Source organism: Tamandua tetradactyla, chromosome 3 (assembly GCF_023851605.1).
Source record: "Tamandua tetradactyla isolate mTamTet1 chromosome 3, mTamTet1.pri, whole genome shotgun sequence".
NCBI lineage: Eukaryota > Metazoa > Chordata > Mammalia > Pilosa > Myrmecophagidae > Tamandua > Tamandua tetradactyla.
Genome location: NC_135329.1, coordinates 130,643,649 through 130,668,643, shown reverse-complemented (window position 1 = coordinate 130,668,643; position 24,995 = coordinate 130,643,649). Strand labels below are relative to the sequence as shown.

At 38.5% G+C, this 24,995-nt stretch overlaps 1 long non-coding RNA gene, 1 other non-coding gene and 1 pseudogene across 2 annotated transcripts; 2 read left to right on the top strand and 1 right to left on the bottom strand.

Annotated features, from left to right (window-relative positions):
• The first annotated feature begins 12 nt into the window (after positions 1-12).
• On the top strand, positions 13-23,559 carry LOC143677670 (uncharacterized). The gene is made up of 4 exons (XR_013172787.1): positions 13-4,855; positions 7,854-7,913; positions 9,333-9,450; positions 23,399-23,559. It is a non-coding gene; the product is annotated as an uncharacterized LOC143677670 (long non-coding RNA).
• LOC143678598 (U2 spliceosomal RNA) lies at positions 7,203-7,393 on the top strand. The gene has a single exon (XR_013173378.1). It is a non-coding gene; the product is annotated as a U2 spliceosomal RNA (small nuclear RNA).
• Positions 16,899-22,804, bottom strand: LOC143676789 (storkhead-box protein 1-like; annotated as a pseudogene).
• Positions 23,560-24,995: the final 1,436 nt, after the last annotated feature.

Sequence of the window (24,995 nt, the reverse complement as noted above, 5' to 3'; positions counted from 1 at the left end):
GGAGGCCACTAGTCACAAGGGGGAGCTCCTGGAGAAAGTATGAATGAATTTCGAAATGGAACACCAATGTTAGAGATACACTTTGAAGAGCATGTCCTAAGTACAGAGTCTGTGTGGCCTGAAACAGTTAATACGGCTTCCGAAAGCAGCTGATTGCTACTGCTGTGTGGTGTCCATATGGGATACTTCCCATAATTTTTTGAAGTCTCAGGACTTGATTTTTTAAAAAAATTTGTGGCAGTTTCACACTTACGACTCAAAAGAATAATTGGTTCAAACTAACCAGATGGTATAAACGCCCAATTTAAAATCTGTCAAGTGAAGTTAAAGATCCATTCCTTTCAGAGGACTTGGGGAAAAGTGCTTATCAATTAGCTTTCCAGTCAAAGTATATTGAAGTGGAATAGTCACACGTAACGATCTGACAAAGTATGTCATTGGGAAAGCGGTTTTGCAGACGAAACTGCATTGCTTGCCACCGACCCATACTTTGATATTTTGTATTGAGGCACATCTCCTGGGACTCTGTCGTGCATTTCTTCCCTTTACTGAAATTTCAGACATAAAAAGCACTGAAATATTCTGCTTTATTCATATATGTGTGCTTTAAAAATTTTTTCCCATGTCTGTTTTTAATCTGAACTAGGCTTCATAGCTATAACGTGAAAAAAGTGGCAGGGTCACAAACTCTCTTCCATATCACTAATGAGCATCATCCTTCCCCCCACCCCCCAAAAAAGTCAGTTATTTTCTGTAGCTCACTTAACTGTCTTTATGAACCCTGGGTAGTATACTTTCCAATTAAAGATATCTCAGGCTCATACAATTCCAAAAGGCTCTTTTCAGTTTAACTGTTTCTCCTATTGAAAGTTCTACTACCTCTGAAGGGTGGAAGAAATAATCTCTTTAGATAAACATTCAATCTTTTGGAATTTCCTCCTAAATGACAGTTGGGTAAATGAGAACTTTTCTGGGTCCTCGTGGTATTTAGTGGTGTGATTGAAGTTTATGTGTCAATTTGGCTCAGTTGTGGTATCCAGTTGTTGTCAAGCAAGGTCTGAACCAATTGTTACTGTGAGGATATTTTGTGGATTTAGATCATCAGTAAGTTTATTGCATCTGTGGCTGATTACATCTACAATCAACTGAGGAGACTGCCTTCAGCAATGAGAGAAGTCTCATTTGATCAGCTGAAGGCCTTAAAAGGAGAAATGATGATTTTAGCAGTCAGAAGTGAGAATTTCCATCTCTACTTCAGCCAGCCAGCTTCTCCTGGGGAATTCATTGAAAACCTTCATTGGAGCTTGCAGCCTGCCCTATGGAATTTGGACCTGCCCATTCCCACAATTTCGTGAGCCAATTCCTATAATAAATCTCATCATAGTTACATTACATTTACATTTCATACATATGTCCTGTTGGTTCTGTTTTCCTAGAGAACCCTGACTAATACAAGGGGGAAAGGCGGTAACAGGACTCACAGCAGTCCTAGATTTGTTTCATGGTGACTACTGCAGATGGTAGGGATTTCTGGGGACTCTGGGGTCATCTGCTGTCAAAGTCCTTAGGTGTTATGATCTGTGTACCTCATTTTCTTTCCAACTTCTGATTATTATCAAGAAATGTATTTTCTGGAGGGAAAGCCTGGAATTCAAAGCAATGTGAGTCCAGATATTGATAAAGACCCTATGTCTTACTCTATCCAGGTGATAAGCTCATGGCAAGACTCTGTGCATTATCTTAAATTTCTAAGTGAGTTGTGAGGATGAGTATTAAAATGGTTTTTTGACCTGAAAAATAAAATCAGACCTTCTCTGAGCATTAAGTCTAATTTGGCTTATTCGTTTGATGATGAAAATTGACTTTACAAGTTAAGTTTGATGGTGAACATTTTTCATTAATTGTATTAACTAAATTAGCAACTCTAATGTTCTGATTAAAGCACATTTAAACATGTAGTAAGATAAAAGCATTATGATAGAAAAATGGCATGAAAAATGTGTAATGAAATTTAAAATATTTATTTTTTCCCAAAGTTACTTTGCATGTCAGATAAAACAGTGCCTGTAAGTGAAAGAGTAGCAGGCATTACTAATAGTCATTTGAAAAGGCTTTACCTTTTTTTTTTTTGGCCTGGGCAGGCACCAGGAATCAAATCCAGGTCTCCGGCATGGCAGGTGAGAACTCTGCCTGCTGAGCCACCATGGCCCACCTTGGTGAAGCCTTATAAGTGTATTTCTAAGAAATTGAGAAAGTGAATCACTGTAATGACTGGGTAACAAATCATTTGCAAGGCAAGGTTTTCTAAATCTTTGCTTTAAGCGAAACTGAAAGAGGTAATAAGAGTTGTATCAACTGATGAAAAATAATTTTTGGAATAGGATCACTGTGATTTTTGGCAAATTAGTAGGACAATTCCTAATAATATGTTATCACTGCGACAAACCTCCTTTCATTCCCATCTATTTGTTTATGTAAACAAGGTTTCTGTTTTAGTTGTAATAGGTTAGGGGAAGAATGCCCTTAGGGACTAGAAGGAGACAGAATTCTGATTATAATACATTTAGAAGGAATGAGAGAAACAGAAAATCGCTATTAGGCAAAAACAACAGAAATAACGGCTCCAGGCAAGATCCACAGATGGATGCTAAAATTAATGAGTGAAAATTTGAGGAGAAACTGGATATTTCTGTACTCTTAAACTATCTCCCTCAAGCTATTAATTACAAAGGGAAAATGGTAACTTGACAGTGGAGGAACTGGGTGAACACCACCTTAGCCAAGCAATCAAGGTTAACATAACCAGTAATAAGCAATATGGTCGTCATATATACCCTGACATGATCCCCTGGGAAGGGTACGTGACTTCTTTGGTTTCCCTCGCAATAAAACATTATCTAAATCCAGCCACGAGAAAACATCAGAGACATTCAGGCACATTCTACAAAATAATTGGCTAGTACTCTTCAAAAGTGTCCACATCATAAAAGACAAGAAAAGATTAAGGAACAGTCCCAGATTGGAGAAGACTAAGGAGATGAGACAACTAAATACAGAGTGATATCCTGGATCAGATCCTGAAACTGAAAAAGGACAGTATGGGGGAAAAAATGAAATTGAATAAAGTCTGTAGTTTATAGTATTGTATTAATTTCTTAGTTTTGATGATTGTACTTAGATTAGATGTTGGTTTGTGAGTTGTTCCATTAGAAGAAGCTGGGTAAAGGGGGTATGGGAATTCTTTGTTGGAAATTTTCCATGCATCTAAAAGGATTTCAAAATTAAAATCTAAACATTTCTATGATTAAAGGAATGAAATAAAATGCCAATATTTATTATCTGTTGTAAAGCGTGTCCTAATTGTAAAAAATTTTACATGTCAACTTATGTGTGAGGGGAGATATAGTTTTTCAAAATTTTTTAGGGAGTATATGAACAAAAAAGTTTAAGGGCTCTAAAATGCTCTTTCTTTCTTGTCCCAAAAATTGAAAAAAAATGGCAAAAAAAAAACCACCCCAGTTTTTCTTGAACCTGCCTAATACCCACCCCACTGGGATCTGGGACTAGGTGCTTACATGTCTTGCTGTATTACTTCTGTATTCACATTTATTTCTATCTGTTTTCTTTCCTCCATGCTCTTTTTTTTTTTTCCACATTTCCTTCCTGTTTTTTCCATACTTCCTCTAATTCTCACAGTCCTGCTTATCCCCTATTCTCATGCTTAGTCTTAATGGCAGACAGGGCACAAAAGGGGGAAAAATAGCTTAGTTTCTGTCTTTGTTTCTCAGAAACAAAAATTGGCAGATATTTTTAAATATTGTACTTAGTGTAATTCTTATTGCCAACATTTATAAAAACCTTTGACTAAAGTGATTATTGCTATACATGGTTTTATGTCTATTCTCTCTCCACCTCTCAGAACAACGATTTATGACAAGGATTGGCAAACTAAGGCATGTGGGCCAAATCCAGCCTGCTGCCTGTTTTTGTAAATGAAGTTATTGGAATACAGCCACCATCATCCTTTTATATATCACCCATGTCTACTTTTGTACTACAGTGGTAGAGTTGAGTAGTTGTGTCAGAGACCCTATGGGCCACAAAGCCTGAGATATTTACTATCTGGCCTTTTAGACATTGTTTGCCCACCTCTGATTTCTTTAAATGGGAAGTCTACATTCTTTGACACATCTTAGCAAGCATTATTATATTTATGGGCAGTACTTAAAGTGTATCAATAAACAATTCTGATCAATAAATGTGTTTTGAGACCCTGCACGTGTCAAAGGCTCTGAGGATGAACATATGATTAAAAGCCTACCTCTGCCTCACAAACTCAGTCTGGAGGGGAGAGAGACTTGTAAATAATAAGTGCAATACAACGTTGCACATAAAATAACAGGAGGAACGGAATTAAAATAAAGGGTGTTATGGTTGAACCATGTCCCCACAAAAACATACTGAAGTCCTAGCCCCTAGTCTGTGGCTGTGGACACACTTGTAAGTAAGATCTTTGAAGATGTTATCAACTAAGATGAAGCTAAACTGATTCAAGGTGGCTCTAATCCAATATGACTAGAGACCTTAAAAATGGAGGAAATTTGGACACAGGAGCAAGAGACAGAAGAAAAAAGATGGAGGTAAAGATTGGATTATGGATTGCTGGCAAGGCATGACCAGAACACAGACTTTGGGGAAAGCACGATCCGCTGACACCTGGATTTTGGACTTCTAGCCTATGAAGGTCTCATGATTTAAGCCAACAGTCTGTGATATGCGTTATGGCAGCCCTGGCAAACTAAGGCGAAGCGGTGGTGATTAATTCTGCCAGAGGTAGAAGAAGAGGCTTGGCAGGGTAAGTGATGTGTATTAAATAGGAAACAGTAGATTAATTGGCTGCATTTGGTCTCTTTTTGAATTAGAGAACAAGTTTTTAGTCTTGGGCCAATAATGAGCAGAAGATGGACCAAATTTATATACACCTTACTTTTGAATCCTGAGATAAAAGACATTCACAGAAATGACATATATAATAAAATGACATTTATTCTTTGGCTTTAGCCAAATCAGTTTTTTTTTTAATTTTGTTATTGTATAGTATAACATATATACAAAGCAAAGACATAAAAAAGGAATAGTTTCAAATCACTCTTCAACAAGTGGTTACAGGACAGATCCCAGAGTTTGTCATGGGCTACCATATGATCCTCTCAGATTTTTCCTTCTAGCTGCTCCAGAATATAGGCTAGAAGGCTTAAATATTTTTTATCATCACAATCAACTTTTTTCCTTCTTTTTTTGGTGAAGAATAACAAATATACAAAAAAGCAATAAATTTCAAAAAAAGCACAGCACCACAATTAGTTGTAGAACATATTTCAGAGTATTACATGGGTTACAATTCCATAATTTTAGGTTTTTACTTCTAGCTGCTCTAAGATACTGGAAACTAAGAGAGATACCAATTTAATAGACTCAGCATTCATATTCATTTGTTAAATTCTATCTTCTCTGTATAACTCCGCCATCTCCTTTGATCTTTCCATCCCTCTCTTTAGGGGTGTTTGGGCTATGGCATTCTAAATTTTTCATATTGGAAGTGTCTGTCATTAATATTAACCAAATTGGGCAGGCCACGGTGGCTCAGCAGGTAAGAATGCTTGCCTGCCATGCCCGAGGACCCGGGTTCGTTTCCCGGTGCCTGCCCATGTTAAAAAAAAAAAAAAAAAAATATATATATATATATATATATATATATATATTAGCCAAATCAATTTAAAGCTAACTTGTTTATATTGATTTCTAGTTTTTACTAGAGAAGATTTGAAAAAGCAAATAAGGATTATTGATCACAACATGGCATTCAAATATTAAGCTTATGCAAAGATTTCAGTTTAAAATCTATTTCATCACATCTTATATTAACATGGCTCTCAAAATTACTATAACTGTCTTATGTCTAGAACCTAAGTTTTCTATAACACAATCTAAATCAACCTGTCTGGATTGCTCATTTGAACAGCCTAAACTGCTGGAGTCCAGAATGGGAAGAAGGCCTCGAAATTCTGTATGTCTTAATGTCATACCCAGATACGTCTCAGACCATGGGCTGATAATTTAAAAGTAGCGGTGAAGTTCCTTGAGGGTCCAAAGGAAAAAGAAAGTGGAACTTTTAAACTTCCCAATAGGGAAACCTCAGGGACTCTCTTAAGCATTGGGGACTCCCCAGAAAAATAGGTCAAGCTCTTGATTTGGGGGCTTGCCCTTGTGAAATTTATTTCTGTAGTGGGGAACCTAAGACTACCTATAACAAGGCCTAAGAGCTGACTCCATGAAACCTCTTTTGTGGCTCAGATGTGGCCTTTCTCTCTCTAAGCTGAACTCTGCAAGGAAAATCATTAAACTCTCCCCTATGTGAGACGTGGCATTCAGTGCTGACAACATGAGGTGTAACTCCCAGGAATGAGTCTGTTTCTGGAAGCATGGATCAACAACGCTTTCTGGACCAAAAGGAGGCAAAGAAGCATAATAAAATAAGGCATCAGTGGCTAAAAGAGATCAAATAGAATCAAGAGGCTATTCTGGAAGCTACTTTCATGCAAGCTTCAGTTAGATAGTGCTAATTGTCGTGTTTTGCTAAATCCCAACCAATATCACTCCTGTTAAAGCTTAAAAACTGAGACTCCTTAAAAATTTCATGCACTAAATTTGCTTTCCTGAGACCCATAATTTCCAGAGGGTTCCCAGGCCAGATAAATCCTGAAACCCAGAGGGACCAGCCTCTCCAAGAATATCAGCTCCTTACATCCCCCATCCTCTAATTTGACACCCCTTCTCAACATGAAAATGTCAAAATAGGCATTGCCTAAAGCTCCCTATAGATTAGGAGAAAGATCAAAGGAGAAGGAGGAGTTATAACAGAGAAAATAGGATTTAACAAACATGTATGACTACTGAATTACTACATTGATATTTCTTCTAGCCTCCAGTATTTTGGACAGCTAGTAGGAAAAATCTGAAACAATGGAATGATAACACAACAAACTCTGAAATCTGTTAGGTAATTACTTGTTGAATTGTACTTTGAAAATTATTGTTTTTTCTTTCTTTTCTTTATATACATGTTCTATTTCACAATAAAAAAACATTTTTAAAAATTACTGTGGCTCTCAAAATTTTTCGGCATAAAGAACATCTTACACATCGCTTCTCAGCCTTTTGGCTAAGATCAAGTGTAGTATCTGTTCTTATCAGTTTAATATCTGATACGTCCTCTATCCGAGGACAATATATTAAATGAATTTTTGGAATTAGGAGATGGAATAGGAGCTTGCTCTGTCCACTCCACGCATCGACCTGATATTGCAGTACTTCCAGGAACGGTGCACCCCCCTCGGGGGAACAAGAAATGTATAAAAAGTTAAAAAAAAAAAAAAAGAACATCTTACATTAAAAAAAATAAAGCTTTTATAATTGAACATTAGAAATAAACATTTAAAAGTTTTATCTATTTTTAAAATATTGAATTTCTAAATGTTTAGAAATTTTTAGCTAGTGATAGCTCTCTAAAGTCCGGTGAAACTTTTGGCATCTTGGACTACTATATGAATTTCCTGCATTTAGAATTTTATCTTCAATAGTTACAATTCAGTATGAAATGACTGAAAAATCAGATCTATTCATTCTTTCTGTTGTGAAATTTGAAGTACAATAGCTTATACAATTTTAAAAATTCAGCTATAATATTCGGGCTTAGAGAAAATGTAGATATTTTAGATATATTTGTAAATATGTGATATGTTTCATTTCATAAATCAATGCCATTATTATTCTTGCATTTTAATTTTTTTTAGAGAAGAATCAACAAGTACTGTTCAATGTGAAATGCTGGATAAAAGAGTGAAACTCCTAAGGTACTTATAATGCCTAATGAAGAATCCTAATTGAGGAAGAAAATCTATACTAAAACCACAAAATGAGCTCTATGACCTTCTTTACTCAGAGTTAATTAACACAAGCACTTGGTTCTTGCAGAGCATTTTGCTGTAATTTAGAATAAATTAAGGAAAAAAATGATTCAAGTGCTGTTTTCTTCACACCATGAAGTGAGCATGATGGACCAACGTTAACTCATTTAAAATATTATCATGCATTTCTTATAATTATGAGCGGCAATACCATTTTTTTTTTTTGCTTAATAGAAGACTTTATCCTTATCTGCACTATTTTTAATTTATTTCCTATGCTTCTACTTAATAATGGAAATCAATTTTTAAAAATAGTATAAAATATCCTTTTCCATTTTCCCCATGAACTCTTTCTTATTTATATTAGATTCAAGCATTGTATATTTTACATATAAATATATTTTTACTATAATATGGAAAGTTATTAAAGGACTATTTTTATGTATTTTCTTGTCCCTCCCCCAATCCTGAAATTGTGATTTTATTAGTGTTTCCACACCGTGGTTTGAATTAACTTGAGCTCCTTGAATCCCAGTTTATGAGATTATGTCCCCAGGAAGTTATTTAAGCTTGCCTTTATCTTCTTGGAAGTTAGAGCTTCATAGGAGATGGAAATGCCACAGATGTAGGAATCGGCAGGGCTCTTGCCCCTGTAGACCTTGACTGGGGAAAGGGGGACAAGACAGAACAAGATAAAATTCAACGAAAGTAGGGAGGGGTTGGGACATAACAGGAAGTTTTACTTCAGTGTGTCACCAAGGGCTTTGGGGTCCCCTATTCAAAACACACTTCTGGGAGGTTTGATGGTGAGGTTCTGGTGTCAACTTGGCCAAATGATTATGCCCAGTTGTTTGATCAGGCAAGCACTGGCCTGACCATGGCTGCAAAGATAATTCATGGCTGGTTGTTAAACTGGAAGGCTGGTAAATTAAGTTATCAGTCAACTGATGGCATCTGTGGCTGATTACATCTGTGATCAACTAAGGCGTATCCAATCAGTTGAAGGTTTTTAAGGAAGAGGAGAGACTGCTTCTTCAGCCAGTGAGCCTCTCCTGAGGATTTCACCCAGACCCTTCATTGGAGCTGCCAGCTTCACAGCCTGCCCTATGGATTTTGGACTCTTCCATTCCCATGGTTGCATGAGACACCTTTATAAAGCTCATATTTATAGCGCTCTCCTGTTGGTTTCTGTTTCTCTAGGGAACCCTGACTAACACAGGAGGCTAATGAGTAACCTGTTCAACTCAAGACTAAACATGCCTTAATAAATGTAGTATTTACTTAACCCATAGGCACATAGAGTTCTTAAACAAGGGCTCCCCTGATCAGAAAAGACATTGTTTTACTCCATCTGTTTTATTCCAGATGACACCTTAAGCTGCAAAGGAAAACCTGTCTCTCCACACCCTTTCTAACAAAGGGCACCTCTGAATGAAGCAATGCCTCCTGGACCTAGGAAGGATTAGAGAGCTTGGTGAAATTGGTACAGTAGAAACTCTTTGGGTTCATTCTGTAACTTACATTTCCCAAGGGCAGGTTAGGAATAAAAGATATATACTGAGCAAGAAAGCTTACTTATTTATGCATTGCTTTGGAAGACAATCTATAATTGCATATTGATAAGCTAATTTACTGTTACACTTTAATAATAAACTAACGTGTAATTGTTTATTTTAAAATGCAGTTTCATGGCTAATAGCCATCATAATTATATTATTGTTATTACTATTACCTAGATTGCATTTGAAGCACTCTTGATGACTCAAGTGGGACCTCTACTCAGGAAATCCAAAAACTCAGTTAATGCAAGGAATCATAAAAATTGATAGATTACTTAGTTAAACATTTTATTTTATATTAGAACAGATAAATATATATTTATCCATAAAATTTTTGGTATAGGAACAGTGCTTTTCATTTAAAAATGTTTTCCTGTTGATCTTGTGCGTATCTACAAGGTTTTGTTGACCATCTCATTTCAGGGCCTTTAGTGGAAAGTTGAAAGATAGTTATGAACCAATCTGAGAGCAAAATCCTAAATTTTAATAATTTTCCCCATTATTTATAAATGTATTGCTCGGTACTTGCTTGACAACAGTATTTTTAGCTACTCGCCTTACTGAGTCTTTACAAAACTTTTAGTTTAGTTTTCATATAATGCTTCTTCTCTCCTACTCATATTTTATGTCTTTGTAATTTACTTAAACTATAAAACTGCAATAACTAATATAACTAGTGTAAATGGATTTCGGGACAAACCCAGCCAACTTGGCTTAAGCAGATGAGGGAACTGGTGGCAGCCTCAGCCTTGCCCCACGAGAGCAGTAGATTTAACACAGGGTTGGCGGGTCCAGCAGGGCGGTTAAATCTTATGCCTTTTCTTCAACTGTTAACCATTTGACGGCATACTCCAAACACTTGGAAATAAGAATTTAACACTGAAATGTAAACAGAATGGAACTGAGCATACTAAACAAGTCAACTAAAAGAGAAAAAAATAGGGAATAGCTCCCCAGTCCACGAGGCTAGACAGTTTGATTAAGCATATCTGAGAAAAGAAAGCAAGCAGGAGCTGGGGAAGGAAATCCATTTTCTAGAGAAACATATCATGGAAGACTTTGTTAGCTCCTGTAGAGGCACAGCCAAAGGATTTTAGGGCTCCAAGGGTTTCCTGTGCTGAGATGATGCATTACTAGTCCATCTCACTTTGTTCCATTTCCAAACTCACCAAAAATTTCTGGCTAGGATTTGGTGCCTCGGTGTAGGGTGGCCTAGGATGGAGAGAATGTCTGATCTCCCAGACTTTGCATATATTAGGCCCTGAGGAGCGTGATCACACAAGATAAAGGAAATGGCTCATGATCATCATTAAATTTCCCATGTGGCTTGAGAGAAGGTGCTAACTTCCAGTATTCCTATCTTCAATTTCTAATTGTAAATTAATTAATTGGCATTGTGCTGTCAACCTCAGAAATGTGTATGATTTTGTTTGTTTGGGGCAGCAGTGGCTCCGGAATATTTCTATGGGAGGTGTGCAGGTGTGAGCAGTCTCGTTAGAAAGGTGGTTTAGACCCATGTGATTTGTCCTGGCACAGTCATTGCAGAACAAGTGTACAGTGCTTACTTAGAAGGCAGAACAACCAGAAATGGACATGCCAGTCATCTGTATCAGCTGTTTTCAGTGCTTAATTAGTGAGTCAAGGCCTGACAAGCCCCTGATTAGCCCTAGTCTCCGACAAGAGTTTCTGTGACTTAAAACTGAGGAACCAGGTCATGGGGCATACTGCAATCTTCAAGCTCCAGCCCATCTCTAATTACTCTCTTTTTCCTGTGAAGACAACTAGGCCACTTCCACTGGCTCTCATTCTACTTATTTCAGGTTAATATTTGAGGGATCACAGATCTATTCTAAGTGCCTCGTTTTACTGGGGACAAAAGCAAGGCTTAAAAATATTCTCTGATTTTTACCTGTAATACATGGCTAATTTGTGACAAAGTTGGAACCAGTATCTAATCTTATGATTCCCAGTTCAGAGCTCTCCTGGTGGTCTGTTTTGCCTGCAGTACAACTGAGCCCAGAGCATCCCAAGAAATGTGGTGGTTCAGAGGAGTGGAGGCATGATGAGGGAAAAGGCCATGCTATGGGGCCATAAAGTCAAGGAAGGGAAAACGGGCTTCTCAGCTAATTCAGACACCCCAGTAGGTGAGAGAGAGGGGAAATTATGTTTGGGAATCCAAGCAGGTCTGTGGAGCTAGGAAGGAGCTCCAAAGAGAGCTCTGAAAGTGAGGCATTGAAGGAAGGAGTTGGGGAGGGAGAACCAGGAACCCCAAAGAAACTATAAAGAATACCTAACAAACAGTTAAAAGCCAAGTTATCTGTGCTGGTTTTTGTGCCCCAGAAAACCCAAGTTCTTTTTCCCTAGTCCAATCTTGTGGGGGTAGGCTTATTGTTCAGGCAGGATCTTTTTGATTAAGTTGTTTCCATGGAGATGTGACAACCAATTGTGGGTGGGGACTTCTGGTTAGGAGACGTGTCTCTGTACACTCAAGATGGGTCTTAACCTGTTTACTGGAGTCCTTTAAGAGGGGATCATTTTGGAAAAAGCTCAGAGCCAACACAAAGACATTTAGAGATGCAAAAAGAAAATGCCCCCAAGTGAGCTGTTTGAAACCAGAAGCCAAAGGACCAGCAGACACCAGCCACCTATCTTCCCACCTGACATAGTGTTCCAGTCACCATAGGCCTTTCTTGACTCAAGGCATCTCTCTTTGGATACATTTTTATGGTCTTGGAACTGTAAACGTGTTACCTTAATAAATCCCCTTTATAAAAGCCAACCCATTTCTGGTATATTGCATTCCAGCAGCTTTAGCAAACTGAAACATTACTCATTTGCTTTTTAATGATAGAGCCTATGAATGGCAAGATTTCCTCCTACAGTCCTGGATAAGAACAGGAATTGGGCTGTTTCTGTTTTGTTGTGTGTTCCTGGATAGCAATGCAGTTTGAAGCTACTAAGTCACATTCCAACCCGATTAAAGATATTAAAGAAAAAAACTCTAAAAGTTCCAGAATCCCAGGAAAAACAGCAGCTTTGAAAGAGCCTTTCTTATTAGTAATCAACCAAAAATGGGAACCATCATTTTTATTATAATTGGTCAAATAGGTATCAAATATAGTTGCAAAGTCTGTTACCATCTTCACTCCTGGTCTTATATATGGCTGGATATTCCCTCCAAGCCACACTGCACCCTGTTCTGAGCCTCAGACTATATCTCTTGGACTTTCATGCCCTGTAGCTTTGGTTGAGTCCAGCCCAATGGGAGGCTCCAAAAAGAATATCTAAAGGTGGGGGAAAGAAAGGTTGGAGATTTTAACCCTTCCTGTGTTGGAGACGGAATCACCTACCCCATAAAAGAAATGTTCAAGTCTCAATTGAGTTCCTGTGAGTTGAACCCAGTTGTAAATAGGAACTTTGAAAACATTGTGATTAGTTAGGGTGCACACTCATTTGTGAAAAGGATCCAGTAGATCCTATGTAGTTGTGGTCAGTCTGAATGAGGGTGGGCCTTAGGGCCTTCATGTGTATGACCTGAAGGTTTTATAAAGAAAGGAAATTCAGACAACTGAGCAGAAGAACCCAGAAGCCAGAAATAGAAGCATCCTAGAAGTCAGAAGCCAGAGAGGAGAAAAGCACAACTTTGCCATCATCTTGATTTTGTACTTGTAGCCTTCAAAATCATGAGAAAATAAGCATTTGTTGTGTAAGCCAACCCACTGTGCAGTATTTGTCATAGCAGCCCTGGCTCCCTCTTTGCCTTGCTGCTGCTTAGCTGTGGCCATATTCTTCCACTGAGGCCTTAGCACCTGCCCTGTGCCCCCTCTCCCACAGCTGCAGAATCCTACAGGTCCAGGAACAGCAGACTTGCTGCCCTTTCCAGCCTGGGCTGCAGCTTTGAGTTCCTGAGAGCTTCACTGTCTCTTGTTTCTCCCCTTACCTTTCCCCCATCTTTATAAATAGTCCTGCCATTAAACTCCCTTCAGTTACCATTGCAAGTGAGCCACCCACTCCCTTCTAGGCCCCTACTGAACAGCAAGCTTGCAAGAATGAGCCATGGTTTTGGTATTGGATTGGCTAAATATTTAGCAGTCTTTATTCCCCAGCCTTCAATTTCATTTTTGTGGGAAGGTTTTCCAAGACAACAACATAAAATTCCAATTAAACACATGTTCAGCTGTACTAGACTCCAAGAGCAAGCACAGTAAATCATTCCCAAGGAAGCCATTCTTCAGCTAAAATAAGAGTAGACACTGTTAAGAGAAAAAAAAAAGGTTATTGCAAGCCCAAACTGTTAAATTATGTTTTCATGACTGAACACAACTGTGGTCCATATTATTATTTTAAATTACACTATAAAAAGCAGTCATTTATTGCCTTTCCAAAATGTAGTGATAATATATTACCAAATTATCAAGGGTACCTTATTAAAGCTCTTGAATTTGATTTATAATGCATGATGTAGCTTATCCTTGAGAAAGATCCACTAAATGGTATACTTAGACTTAAAACCAGTGAAATAAAATCTCCCTGTAATCAGTTGCCAGAAAGCTTCTGCTTCAATGCTTTGTTGATACTGGTGTCAGCAGGACATTAAAAAGCTTGAAGCTTTTTATGTTTGATCAAATACCAACATTATGCTGAAGCAGAAGTATGAATTCATAGAGTGACGCTTCCAAAGCCTCTACAGTTCTCCTTCGTTCCCTTCCCCCACCAAAAGTCACATCAAATCAAGAGGGTTTGGGGACAGAGAAACTATGGACATTTTGTGAGTGTTCATTGTACACAAAACCACTCTACAGCCCAAGGGAGAGACATGCACTAAAATACCCGTTTCTAAAAATGTCAATCATATCTTGAAAAAGGGAAAGTAACTGGTACTGGGAAATAAGAAGGTGACATGGTTATCATTCTCATCTTATAATGAGAAACAGAGGGCCAGAGAAGGTCAAGAATTTGCCCTAAACTTTCAGCTAGTGTTTGGAGAAACTGAGATCATTGTCAATCAGATCATAATACTACAGTCTCTTCCTGAACAAAATCTCTCAAAAAAAGAAATATGAAGCCTCCAAGGTTAAAGAAAAAAAATCATTTTCCCCCCACAGCTCTTTTAATTCTTTTTTTCATGGCTTTGATTCTAGGCCTTCTAAAAAATTTTTTTACGCAGCCAGAGTCAAAAACTCTCAATCAAACAGATTGAATTTTAAGTGTGTCTTAGAAACCTGCTGAGAAGTGTCAACAATAAAAACAATGTTCACAGAAGATTATTTACACAGAAGAGCTGAAATTGTATTTATACTGACATCTCTGCAGTTGCTATAAATCATAATAATTTTTTACATACACCCTCCCCCATCCAAAATCTAGAATCATTGTTCCCATCACATAATTTGAACAGGGGGCAACCTGTAAGATACCCATTATCACTGCAACACTATGAAAACATGTTGGATCCTAAGAGATTATTTTTAAAACAGACGTATTAGGAAAATAAGAGTTAGCACAATTATTTCTAGCAGGTGTAAGTGTGAGAGGAGCTGGGAAAATTAATTGCTGATATAGAGGAGTATATGTGAATTAGGAGAAAAGGGAGATACAAAAGGACCATTTTGGTTTGTTTGAAAATCAGATATCAGGGAGTTGCAGAAATGGAAGTTGTCTACTTTTTATTGCCCGAGTCCTTATTGCCACAGATGTGTTCAACACCACAGGAGTAATAATATACATCAGGCCAGACAGGAAATGGAATCCTGATAACCATATATCACTTTTAACAAAACACAGGATCTCAATGAATTGTCCATGCAACACAAAAATAAAACACAAATATAACACAAAATACAACACAAATCTGTACCTGTTTTTGGTTTTGTTTTGTTTTTGCCACCCCTTTAATTCAAAGGAAATAGTTTTCTAGATTGCTGGGTTTTTTTGTATAAGATTCATTCCTTTGAAGTACTTCATGCAAGAATCTATATTTGTAGTAGTAATTTGTGAGATACATGGCTCTATACAGCCCCTTGCAATCATGTTCACCTTCAATATGGCAATATTAGTTATAGACCCACTAATGGACTGCCTTCATTTCTATCTATTCCCTTACATTTCAGTTCAACCTCATTAGCTAACAGTTCACCCATCTCTAGCTTCTGTGTATCTCTACGTCCCCTATATTCTACATTGTAAGACTGACTTTACCTTTACAAGGTCATAATAGTGAAATCATACAGTATCTGCTCTTTTGTGTCTGGCTTATTTCACTCAGCATTATGTCCTCAAGGTTCATTCGTGTTTGTCTTTCCTGTTTTTTAATATAGGCATTTAGGTTAATAAATTTCCCTCTCAGCACTCCCTTTGCCACATCCCGTAAGTTCTGATATGTTGTATTCTCATTTTCATTTGTCTTCAGATATTTACCAATTTCTCTAGCAATTTCTTCTTTGACCCACTGATTGTTTAAGAGCGCATTTTTTAATCTCCATATATTTGTGAAGGTTCTGGTTCTTTGGTGGTTATTGATTTCCAGCTTCATTCCATTTTGATCAGAGAAAGTGCTTTGAATAATTTCAATATTTTTAAATGTATAAAGCCCTGGTTTGTGCCAGCCTATGATCTATCCTGGGCATTAGAGAACGTTCCATGGGCATTAGAGAAGAATGTATATCCTGGTGTTTTGGGGTGTAATGATCTGTATATGTCTGTTATCAAATTGTTTAAGTTTTCTATTTTATCGTTGATCCTCTGTCTGTTCTGTCTATACCACAGGAGAGTGGTATTTGGAAGTCTCCCACTTTTATTTTTGAAACATCTGTTGTTCCCTTCAGCTTTGCCAATATTTTCCTCGAGGAGCTCCTTGATTGGACATATAAACATTTATGATTGCTATTTCTTCTTGGTGAATTGTCCCTTTTATTAATATGTAGTGCCCGTCTTTGTCTCTTATGATGTCTTTACATTTAAAATCTATTTTGTCTGATATATATATCTGATAAATATATCAGACAAAGTATAGCTACTCCTGCTTTCTTTTGATTACAGCTTGCATGGAACATCTTTTTCCATCCTTTTACTTTCAATCTATTTGTATCCTTGGCTCTAAGATGTCTATTGTAAGCAGCATATGGATGGATCAAGTTTCTAATTCATTCTGCCAATCTGTATCTTTTTTGTTCAAGTCAATTATGTTTTATTGGGAAAACAATGACCACATGTTTCTTTTTATTGCAAACAAACGATATATTCTTTAAAATTTTGTATACCAAGAAAAAAAAAAGCTTTAAAGCATGAAAAAGGGGGAAAAGCCAGTAACTAGAACAAATACATAATCAAGCTAACAGCATATATATTTTGGAGGGCTCATATATTTGGTTGGTTAAAACGAATCTATGATAATGCTGTACATTTTTACAAAAAAATTGTTTCCAAAAGAAAAATAAACATTTATAACTAGAGTTAGTTGTAGGAAGGAATTACATGTGCGTGTTTGACAGCTCTTTGCATCTTCAGAGTTCTGCTGGAAAATTCTGTGTTCTTTTCAGTCCATCAGAAATGTCTGAATTATTAGATGCCAGACTCTGTGTCCATGGAGAATCTATCCCACTGTCTCCTCCCATGCTATAATTTTCTGTTCCTTCCACATGACTGTGTTTATGTTGGATATTCTGAGACAGCATTGGCATATGTGAAGTGTTAAAAAGTTCTAAATTTTGTTTGAAGTGTTTTTGCATTTCCTGACTCTGGAGACTCTTACTCCAGATGGCCAATTTCTTTTCTGTGTCACCAACTGACTCTTGTAGGTTCTCAACCTCAGAAGTGGCTTTCCTTGTGCTATGGTAATCAAATATATTTCTATCAGCAGGTGCTGAAATCTGTACACATTCATCAACTCTGGGTTCCTCTTCATAATTAAAACTGAGCTGGGTCCCTGAATTGAAGCCACAGCTTTCAGCAGAGAGATTAGGTTTCTGGCTTTCCCCTGGATTGGTGAGCAATCCAGTGGGTTTGTAACATTCATTTCCTTTAAGAATTGGATACTCGCACCTATGTATTTTGCTGTTGTACTCAGTCATAGATCTTCCAGTCACCTTTTGTTTTCCTAATTTATTCCACTTGCTTCCACCTGTAAAGGAATACTGACTGTAGCCAGGCAGCATTTGACATAAGTTATCATTCTCAGAAAAGTCATCATCCTCTAGAAACAATGAACAGCAGGCACCATTATTATATTCCACTTCATTCGGATACAAAGCTTGATCATTGTCAGAAAGACTTTAATTTACTAGACTCGCAGTTTCTGCATCCTGGACAGATGACTTTCTCATTAGTTGTTGTTCTGAGTCTGTGTTTTGCCTCTCAGGTTGCCTCAAATCTTGGTTTATACCAACTTGGTAGTCCAGAAGGCCAAGATTTTGAAACAGGTATAGTGTTTTATCATCTAACCTGCCAGCAGAGGGAGGCTGACCTAAAGGGGAGGGAACTTGTGATGGCAGGATATGCTGTGTTTCTTTTGTTTTCCCGAATTTGTCAAAGTCAGAATGACTTTCCCTCAAGACTTCAGCAATGACCTTATTTTCTTCACCATATACATTGTATCACAACATACTTCCCTTAAAAGAACAGCATTTTACTGTCAATTTGCAAAACAATGTATGGAGGGTAATTTGAGAGGTGATCCCTGAAATCATCACTGATAGGTTTGACAGTAGAGTTTTTTTTATAAAAATTGACTAATTCAGTTTATTATTATGTCGTTTAGTCTTTAGAATCTAAAGACCTTGACCTTTGGAAAGTCCTTTCCTTTGTTTCAATCTGACTGGGTTTCAGTCACCAGTCTTCTGACTGCTCTTCCCTTTTGGGCTCCCTTGGTGAGAAAAAGTCACCAAGGACTGCTGATTCACTTTTTGTAACTCAAACGGGAACCTAGCACTGTTGGATTAACCTAGCACTGTTGGATTCTCCTCACCAAGTGGTTTCTGATCTACTGTTTCATTTGGGCTTTTAAATCTGGGGGTGGGCTGGGCAGCCAGGAGATTAGGATGTTTCTTTTGTCTAATGCTTCCTGGTTTAGCTCACTTCCCTGACTCCCTGTGAGAATGACTCTGCCTGTGAGGCTTTGCAGAGGGTCTTTTCTTAACTCCCTCTTTTAAAGGATATTTGTGCCCAGCTGTTAGCATATCAGTGGACGTGTCCTGCCTATTATATTTTCTGTTCTTCATATTTTTTGTATTAGGACAGTATGTTTGATATTAAGTTGTCAACAGTCAGAATAGTTAGTTCATTTGATTATCTCATGTTAATGTCTTGAGGGATACTGTCCAAGTTATCTTCATCTCAGACAGACCATTCTTCAGGTGTGAACTGGGCAGAGAAACTGCTGTGTTCTGTTTTGGGCTTCTCCTTTCTAGATATACTGCGCCAGAAGAAACAAAAAAAAGGGGACTTGTGATGGCAGGATATGGTGTGTTTCTTTTGGCTTTTTCTCGGTCTTTTGTGTACAGTAAAGGTTTGATGCTATCACAACACGATTTTCCTCAGGTATTGGATTCCTAAGATTTTTCTGGCCCTTTCTGGTCACATCTGCTGCTGGTTCTTGTACAGCCTGAGTGTACACATCAGTTAAACACCAGCAAGACTGATAGTGGGAAATGGGGCAGCATTTCTTTTTTTTTTTTTTTTTTTGCTATCACTTCACAGTTCTCCATGCTCACCAAATATGTAATGGCATTTGACATTGAAGGCTTTTGTCTGATAGGACTTTCTTATTTTCTTGGGTGTATTTGTAATAAAATAAGTCTGAGGAGTAACTATGAAGTATCCTTTTCCAGTGTGATAAATCTTCCTTTCTTTAATTGGAATTCCCAAAGTAGTATAGAGAATATCTTCAGATGAAATTGCAATGCCTGGCTAGTGTTTCACCAAATGCTCCAATAGTGATTCCTGTGTTATAGCAATCTGAGCTGCATTCATGTCAAGTATAGACAGCAAAGAACTTCAGATAAAGGTATAAATTGAGATTGATCTATTGGATTCATTTGCACTGGAAAGACATCACCTTATTCCCTTTATTGGGGTTGGGGAGTTGAATGATGGAGAGTTTAAGAGCAAAGGATTCTGGCAAAGGCTGTACCAACACAGAAAAACTTCCTTCCATGTAAATTTTCAACCTGTATTCCAATAGGAATCAAAATCCACCACCCTAATTTATAAGATTCCAGGCACTAGAGTAACTTTCCAGAAACCTACAACCTCCAGATGGGTCCCTGGTCCAAATAAGTCCTGAAATCTAGCCCTGCCTCTCCAGAACATCAGATAGTTCCATCTCCCTACCCCATGACAGTGACAGACCCTTCCAATATGAAAAATTTGGATTTGCCATAGGCCAAACAACCCCAATGAGAGGTACGGAAAGATCAAAGGTGATGGTGGAATTATACATAGAAGATAGGACTTAGCAAATAAATATGAACGCTGAATCATTAAATTGATATCTCTTTTAGACTCCAGTATTTTAGAGCAGCTAGAAGTGAAAACCTACAATTGTGAAATTGTAACCCATGTTAAAGTCTGAAATATGTTCTATAACTAATTGTGGTACTGTGCTTGGAAATTTATAGCTTTTTTGTGTATATATGTTATTGTTCATAAAAAAAAAGAAGGAAAAAAGTCTATTGTGATGATAAAAAATATTTAAGCTCTCTAGCCTCCTATATTCTGGAGCAGCCAGAAAGAAAAATATGAGAGGCTCATACAGTAGCCCATGACAAACTCTGGGATCTATCCTGTAAGTACTTTGTGAAGAGTACTTTGAAAACTATTGCTTTTTTATTTCTTTGCTTTGTATATATGTTATACTATTCAATAAAAGAGTTTAAAAAAAAAAAAGAGAGACTGCAAACCTTGAGAAAGAAAAAAAAATCCACCGCCCTGATGCAAAAGTTGCACTGCATATGTAGCACCCAGTGCCACCAGGCATCACGCAGCACCTGCAGGCTGGCAGGGGCTGAGGTGCATGTACCAGCAGCACCCTGTGCTACAGCCAGCCCTGGAAGGCCAGCCGTGAGGTGGTATGCACCAGTCACCCCAATCTGTGTCTTTTAATTGAGATTAACATTAAAAGTTATTACTATAAAGGCATTACTTGAATCTACCATCTTCTACTTTGGTTTTTATTTGTCAGATCTATGTATTCCTTTCCCTCTTTCTCTTTTTCCTTTAAGTTACCCTTACTGATACTCTTCAATTCTGTGCTCTCTGCCAGACTGCCCTCTCCTGTGGGTTTTTTTTTTTTTTTTTCCCTCATCTGACAGAATTCCCTTAGTATTTCATGTAGGGCCAGTCTCTTGCTAACAAATTCTCTCAGCCTTTGTCTGTCTGTGAAAATTTTAATCTCTCTCTCACTTTTGAAGGACAGCTTAGCTGGCTAATGAATTCTTGGCTTGAAGTCTTTCTCTTTCAGGATCTTAAATATATCATACCATTGTCTTTTCACCTCCATGGTGCCCATTGAGTAGTTCAAACTCAGCCTTTTGTTGTTTCCCTTGTATATGTTGAATCACTTTTCTCTTGCCACTTTCAGGACTTTCTCCTTCTCTTCAGCATTTGACAGACTGATTAGTATATGTCTTGGAGTAGACCTATTTGGATTTATTCTATTTGTGGTTTACTAGGATTCTCTGATTTGCATATTTATGTCTTTTATAAGGGTTGGGAAGTTTTCCACCATTATCTCTTCAACTAACCTTCTAGCCCTTTATCCTTCTCCTCTCCTTCTGGGACACCGATGATTCTTATATTTCTGTACTTTGTCTTGTCCATCATTTCCCTGACATCCAATTCAAATGTCTTCATCATTTTTGCCATGTGTTCATTTTGCATTCAAATTCATTTGTTCTGTCCTCTACTTCACTTATTCTTTCTTCTGCCCTTCAAATCTGCTGTTATTTATCACTAGTATATTTTAAATTTGGCCTACACTATCTTTCATCTCTATGATATTCTTTCAAATTCTTCTTTATGCTCTTCTAGTATCTTCTCAATATCCTTTATGTCATTAGTCAATCCATTGAATTTATTTAGGGGATTTGTATGAACATCTTTGACTAGTTGTTTCCAAGTCTGGGTCTCCTCCAGTGTCTTAATTTGGTCATTTGGCTGAGCCATATCTACCTGCATTTTCATATGCTTTGTGATTTTCAGTTGGCTTCTAACCATTTGATTATCTTGATAGGGTTACTTTGACAGTTGATTTCCCTCAGTCATCTGAGGTTTTGTATTTGCTTGGGTTTGCACTGAAGGTCTCCTTTTCTACTTGGTTTGTCAGTAATTCCCCACCAAACCAAGGCATAGACCTCATGCAAAGATGCAGCTCTACTTGAGGATCTGTTTGAAGCCAGATAGATAGGCAGTTTTCCAGACTGCACTTTCCATTTCTTCCCAGTAGATAGCACTCTGGAGCCTCCTTTTCTGCTCAGGCCCACCTTTCCCCAACCGTGACAGCAGGCTAAGCTGGACAGAGACCTGCTGCAATGCCAGCCAGGTCTCCTGGTCCCTGTGCAGTCTGAAAGCCGCCACTCCTGGGGATGGGAGGTATGAGGAATGCACTTCACTGGAGACTCTGCTTGTGGGCCTGATGGCATTGGTGGCCCCCAGACTCCTGCTTACTTTGATCTTAGGCCGTGGACTAGGTATTTCAGCTGTTCCTGTCCACAGTCACGTTGGAAATGCCTGCCGGCTAAGGCATGGCATAAGGCATAGGGAATGATGTAGGGAGACAGGCTGTGGGGTAGAGGCACAGGGTATGGGGGCATGGGTGTGAGGGGCACGAGTGCCCATGGTGCTGGGGTGCGGGGCATGGTGCCGGGGCACTGGGGTGCGATGCAGCACAGGGCTGGGTGCAGGGTGCTGGGGCATGGCACAGGGGCACAGGTTACAGGGCAGATAACAGAGATGAGGAGCACAGAGTGCAGGACATGGTGGCATGGAGTGCAGCATGGCTTGTTTCCTTGTCCCCACCTCCCTGTCCATGCACTCCTGAAGACTCCTAGCTGCTGTATGGAAAGGGGAGCAGTCAGCTCTGTGCACTAGCTCAATGAGCAGCGAAAGCAAGTTTGCTGGCTTCTTGGTTCTGCAAGGGGTTCCAGGCTGTGGAGGTGAGGGGCTGATCTCCCGAGCTAACTGCAGGGGCAGACACTTTCCTGGGCTCAGCCTCTTATCCCCAGTGGCATCATGACAGAACCCAGTCACCTCATTCTTTGCATCCCAATTCCTCAACTTTTTCATCCAGGACTTCCCTGTACAGAGTAGAAGACCCTCTCTGGTCATTCACACCCTGGAACTACTGTCCTAGCCCTTTCTCTGTCACTTCACTAGTTGTTCCATGGAGCAGGGAACCAGCCTGTCCTAGTCTGCCATCTTCCCAGAAGTCCCTCAAGACTATTCATTTTTTAAAGTGTAGAGGTGGAAAGAAAGATAGAAGAAGGTTGCTTTAGGACAGAAGACATTTGAGCATATTTCAGTCCAGTGAGTAGAAATCTATAAAGAGAGAAATTAAAAATTACAGTAAATAAAGTGAAATAAGATCCTGGAGGATGTAGAAGGTGTCAGGATCAAGGAGGCACTGGGAATGGTAGTGGAACAGCTGGCTGGAGGACTGGAAGTGGTGAGGAGCGATCCTGCTGTGTTTCCTTTCATTCATTTAACTAATATTGTTGAAGTGTCCACCATAAGCAAGTATTATGCTGGGTACTGTGGCCTATACAAATATGGACAGGACAGATCATGCCTTCAATGAACTGATGAGCCAGTGTTAGATTAGATGACCTCTAATGCTAATTCAGTCTTAAATATGCAATAACTTTAATATTTTAACTGCAGATATTGATGAAACAAATTAGAATTTCATAAGATCCAAACAAGAGACAAGTTGCTATGAGAGATCAGGACAGGAAGCCGACACTTCCAGCTGGGAAGGTTCCATGGGAAAAGCTAGATCTTAAAGGGTAAGTAGACAATGGGGATGGTGAGCATTTGGAGGATTTGCCAGATGAAAACAAAAGGTATAAACTGTGGTCCACCAAAAAAAAAAAAAAAAAAGTGAGTGAAGATTTATCAGTTTTGAAGCTTCCCAGTGTTAAAATAAAAACTTGAGTAAAATTTAGTTAGATCTCAGAGAGTTTTATTGAATCAGTTCATGAGGTGAAGAGGAATTCTGCTGAACAAAGAGAGCAATGGGCTTTTTTTTTTTTTTTTTTTTTAAGAGAGAGGGAGGAAGGGAAGGAAAGACAGAGAAGGAAGGAAGGATGGAAGGAAGGAAGGGAGGAAGAAAGGGAAACATTTTTAAACATTTTCTTGTTTTATTATATTTTGTTTGTTTGTTTGTTTGTTTTTTTTACATGGGCTGGGGCCGGGAATCGAACCAGGGTCCTCCGGCACGGCAGGCAAGCACTCTTGCCCGCTGAGCCACCGCGGCCCGCCCGCAATGGGCTTTTATAGACAGAAAAAGGGAGCACACTGGTAGGAAATTTTCATTAGTTAATGCAGACCACATTTACTAATATGGTTAGTGCAAGCAGTTGCTTAGCAACGAGAAAGTTAACTGGGAGTTGGCAAGAGCTGACAGGCTGATTTAAATTCTGTTTTCTGGGCAAGCAAGCATTTACAGGGAATAGAAATTTACTTAGATTTTGGTTTTGCTGATTTGGGACTTAGCACGGGTCCTCCTTATTGGGCTTACTACATTTTATTTATCAATCCCTTTGATCTGGCCGTGAGCCAAGTGGAGGGCTGAGATCAAAACTTAAGTATTAGCACTACTCTCAGTTACCATGTGCTGGCTCTAGGTGGCTCTCATAGGTGATTAACTCTAGGTTACAGATGCTGAGGAGTTGGCCAGGTTTTTCTTTCCTGCTTCTGTTCTATGCAGACGGGAACTCTTTGGTGAGATGGCTGGGTGCAACCATTTAAAACTTTTGAGAGGATACAGTGTATCTGGGAGACTATTATGATTACTATGAGTAGTAAAATGCCCAGTGTTTAGAGTATGTGTCTGAGCCAAGGATTCCAGGACCCAAACTGAAATTAAAGAGATCAAAAGACGATCTCAAGGAAAGACTTACTTGTTTGAGTCATGTGGTTTGTTTGACTTCTTCGTGTAACTAGGTTTCAACTTCCCCAGAAGTGTTTAACGAAGTACAGCAGGTGGTATTGATGACAGCATAAACTCCTCCTTCCTCAGTCAGCAAGTAGTCAAGCATTATTCTAGTATTTAAAATAACTTTAGCTAAAGTATCTTAAGATTTTTGTTAAGCAGCAATAGCCTTTGCAGTGGAATTAGAAATTTTTCCTATTGTTATAAATTACCAATCATGTTCTCATTGGTGTTAATTCCTAACTAAGGGGCTAAGAGTCTAAGGAAAAAGCTTCTTCAACATACCCAGCTAATTAGTGTTTGGCTCAGGAAAGTAAATAAAGT